The following is a 4,922-nucleotide window of genomic DNA, read 5'->3' as shown; positions in this document are numbered from 1 at the left end:
TGTTTTGTGTTTTCCATGTGTATGTGCATGTGTGTGTAGTTGTGTGTATGTAGCAGGTGTAGGTAGGGTGTGTATGATAGTGGGTCCAAAGGACCCACATGTCATCCTGAGACGAGCCATTGCCAAGTGGACCCCTCTTCATGTATATTTTCTTTTCCCTAAGTGTTGCATTGTATATTTTCATGCCCTGTTTAGAGCTTCATATTAGGTGGAGCTTTGATCCATTGTTGGTGATTCCTTGATGGAGTTGAAGTGGGTGAACCCCTCTACAACATGGGGCATTCATTTTGTTCTTAGGTTTTTGCATGTACTTATTTCACCTTGCCAAAGTGGGCACTTGACTGATATGACAGATTTGTGAAAACCTGAGAATTTCACTAAGTCCGGGAATCTGGGGTTATTTTCTTCCCCTGTTGTCTTGTTCATATTTGCTCCTCTGTTGGGAATTAGCCGAAGCAACAAACTAATGTTTGTTTGCTGTTATGTTTTTCTAGCTCTATGTAAAATATCATGTCCACATACCTCATGTAGATATCATTTTGGAGGCTGGCAAAATGCTTCAGAGCATAAGCAGCTGGTGAAAATCTGTAATTTTCACTAAGTCCCAATCTGTGATATTTTGTCCAAGTTAGAGGCTGTAAATCTGCTAATGTGTGGGCCCTTTGCTTTAGCTACTTGTTAGAGGTTGTAATGCAGTTAGATGACTTCAGTTTCATGTCTTGTTTGAATCATTTAGAGGGCTGTAGCTGCTGTAGATCTGGTAGTCAAAGTGCTATGTTGCTATTAAAAAACAGATTGTGTGTCTAGATGGTTTTTGAGCTTGTGTGAGCTATGGTTGATGGTGTGGTGTGTTCTCAAGCACCATTCCACTTGTATTTTGAAGCTTGATCACTTGGCATCCTGTTTACACCAGTGAGTGCCCATTTAAGTGGGTTTGTGGCTGTTTTGAACCCGTAGACCTTCGTAACCTGTTTTGTAGTTTCCGGTTGATCCAAGACTCCGTTCACGACGTTCTTCATATGTTTTTGCATCGTTTTCTCGTGATGCATATGATTATGCCATGTTCATGCATGTCAAGATAAATTAACATGAGGTTCTGTCCAGAATATAAACAAGTCAACTAATGCGATTCTATCAATTGATCGACAGTAATTCGTTCACCCACCGTAATACTTGCTATCATGAGAGAAGCCTCTAGTGAACACTATGGCCCCCGAGTCTATTTTACACATTATATATTCAGATCTACATACAAAAATACCTTGCTGCACTTTTATTTATTTATTTATATTTACCTATTATCACTATCAGATCTCACCTTGCAAGTAATCGTAAAGGGATTGACAACCCCTTTATCGCGTTGGGTGCAAGTTTGTTTGTCTTTGCGCAGGTGCCTTGGTGCCTAATCTTGATACTCCTACTGGATTGATACCTTGGTTCTCAAACTGCAGGAAATACTTATTTCTACTTTTCTGCATCACCCTTTCCTCTTCAAGGGAAAAACCAACGCAAGCTCAAGTAGTAGCACGAAGAATTTCTCGCGTCGTTGCCGGGGAGTATTCAAGTGAAGCATATCTACCAAGTACCTATCGCAAACTCATCTCTTGCATTTACATTATTTGCCATTTGCCTCTCGTTTTCCTCTACCCCACTTCTGAATCAAAATTTACAAAAATATTTTCCTTTCTTTATTTGCCTTTTTCATTCGCCCTTTCTTGCGCTTGCTTTCTGTTTGCTTGTGTGCTTGTCTGCTTGCTAAGTCACCATGTCTGAAAACACTAAATTGTGTGACTTCTCTAATACTAATAACAATGATTTTTTAGTACTCCAATTGCTCCCGCCACTAGTGCGGATTCATATGAAATTAATGCTGCCTTGTTGAATCTTGTTATGAAAGAGCAATTTTCCGGCCTTCCTAGTGAAAATGCCGCATCCCATCTTAATACCTTTATTGAGTTATGCGATATGCAAAAGAAGAAAGATGTGGATAATGATATGATTAAATTGAAGCTATTTCCGTTCTCATTACGAAATCGAGCAAACACTTGGTTTTCATCTTTACCCAAAAATAGTATTGATTCATGGAACAAGTGTAAAGATGCCTTTATTTCCAAGTATTTTCCACCTGCTAAGATTATCTCTCTCCGTAATGATATCATGAATTCTAAGCAACTAGATCATGAACATGTTGCACAATCTTGGGAGAGAATGAAATTGATGATTATAAATTGTCCCGCTCATGGCCTAAGTCTTTGGATGATTATACAAATTTTCTATGCTGGTTTGAATTTTGCTTCTAGAAATATCTTGGATTCCGCCTCTGGTGGAACTTTTATGGAAATCACACTAGGAGAAGCTACAAAACTTCTAGATAATATCATGACAAATTATTCTCAATGGTAGACTGAAAGGTCACCTACTAGTAAAAAAGTGCATGCTATAGAAGAAATTAACTCTTTGAGTGCTAAGATGGATGAGTTAATGAAGTTGTTTGCTAGTAAAAGTGCTCATCTAGATCCAAATGATATGCATTTATCTTATTGATTGAGAATAGCAATGAAAATTTGGATGTTAATTTTGTTGGTAGGAATAATTTTGGTAACAACAATGCTTATAGAGGTAACTTTAATCCTAGGCCTTTTCCTAGTAATCCCTCTAATAATTTTGTTAATTCCTACAAAAATGCTCATGGAAATTATAATAAAATACCCTCTCACCTTGAGAGTAATATTAAAGAGTTTATTAATTCGCAAAATATTTTCAATGCTTCCGTAGGAGAAAAACTGCTTAAAATTGATGACTTGGCTAGGACCGTTGATAGAATGTCTCTTGATATTGATGCTTTGAAATTGAGATGTGTTCCTCCCAAGATTAATATGGATGAAACTTTGAAAGCTATGCGTGTTTCCATGAATGAGAGTAAAGAAAGAACCGCCCAAATTCGTGCTAGACATGAATGGCTTAAAAAGGCGTGTTCTCGTGATGAGAATCACGGAGATCTTAAAGTGCTTGGTGTGACTCTTATTGAATCCTTGTTTTCTAATGTCAATCTTAATGATGATGGGGCTGGATGTGAATACACTTTGGTTGAGAAATTGCGCAATGATTTAGAGTCTATTTATCTTGATGCTAAAAATACTAAAACTGGAGTAGAGGATATCAAAACTTTGAATAGTGATGAGATTACTACTTTGGATTTCAAGGAATTTAATTATTATGGTTGCTCTTTGATTGAATGTATTTCCTTGATGCAATTCATGCTAAACTCTCCACATGCTTATAGCCAAAATAAGGCTTTTACCAAACATATCGTTCATGCTATGATGAAATCTCTTGAAGAGAAACTTGAGTTGGAAATATCTATTCCTAGAAAACTTCATGATGAGTGGGAACCTACTATAAAAATTAAGATTAAAAATTATGAATGCCATGCTTTGTGTGATTTGGGTGCTAGTGTTTCCACAATTCCAAAATCTTTATGTGATGATCTAGGTTTCAATGAGATTGATGAGTGCTCTCTTAATTTGCATCTTGCGGATTCTACTATTAAGAAACCTATGGGAAGGATCAATGATGTTCTTATTGTTGCAAATAGTAACTATGTGCCCGTAGATTTCATTGTGCTTGATATTGATTGCAATCCGACATGTCCCATTATTCTTGGTAGACCTTTCCTTAGGACTATTGGTGCTGTTATTGATATGAAGGAAGGGAATATTAAATTTCAATTTCCATTAAAGAAGGGCATGGAACACTTTCCTAGAAATTAAATAAACTTGCCTTATGAATCCATTATGAAAGCTACTTATGGTTTGAACACTAAAGATGACAACACTTGAATCTATTGCCTTACGGCTAGCTAAGGGCGTTAAACAATAGCGCTTGTTGGGAGGCAACCCAATGAATAAATTTATTTTTGCTATTTACTTTCTGTTTTGTTGAGTCCACACCATCATGATTCTGTTATGATTGTGTTTTTTTGTTTTAATTAGTGTTTGTGCCAAGTAGAACCTTTATGATTAGTTTTGGTGATAGTTGTTTAATCATGCTGAAAAAGACAGAAACTTTGTGCTCACGAAATTATTTTTAATTCCTATCCAGAAAGAGCTTTTGAGTTGATTATTTTTTCTGCTGATTGATATGCAAATTTCCCTAATTTTCATAATTTGTTCAGAATTTTTGGGATAGCAGAGGTATACGAAATATACAGATTGCTAGAGACTGTTCTGTTTGTGACAGATTCTGTTTTTGTTGTGTTGATTGCTTAGTTTGATGAAACTATGGTTAGTATCGGGGGTACGAGCCATGGAGAAGTGAGAATACAGTAATATAACATCAATATAAATGGAAATTAAGTTTACTACAGTACCTAAAAAGTTGGTGGTTTGTTTTCTTATGCTAATGATATCACGAGTTTCTGTTTAAGTTTTGTGTCGTGAAGTTTTCAAGTATTGGGCGATGTTCTTATGGACAATGGAATAAAGAGTGGAAAGAGCCTAATCTTGGGGATGCCCAAGTAATCCCAAGCCAAATTCCAGGACACCAAAAAGCCTAAGCTTGGGGATGCCCCGGGAAGGCATCCCATCTTTCGTCTTCAATCCATCGGTAACGTTACTTGGAGCTATATTTTTATTTACCACATGATATGTGTTTTGCTTGGAGCACCGTGTATTATAAGAGTCTTTGATTATTGTTTTATCACAATCATCCTTGCTGCACATCCATTGAGAGGGACATGCACTCATCGTGAATTTGTTAGAGTACTCAATGAGCTTCACTTATATCTTTTGAGTTAGGCAATTTAGCTCGCATGTGCTTCAATTATATCTTTTGAGCTAGATAATTTTGCTCCCATGAGCTTCACTTCTATCTTTTGAGCTAGATAATTTTTCTCTAGTGCTTCACTTAAATCTTTGTAGAGC

Source organism: Hordeum vulgare, chromosome 2H (genome assembly GCF_904849725.1).
Source record: "Hordeum vulgare subsp. vulgare chromosome 2H, MorexV3_pseudomolecules_assembly, whole genome shotgun sequence".
Taxonomy (NCBI): Eukaryota; Viridiplantae; Streptophyta; class Magnoliopsida; order Poales; family Poaceae; genus Hordeum; species Hordeum vulgare.
This window is presented reverse-complemented; position numbering follows the sequence as displayed.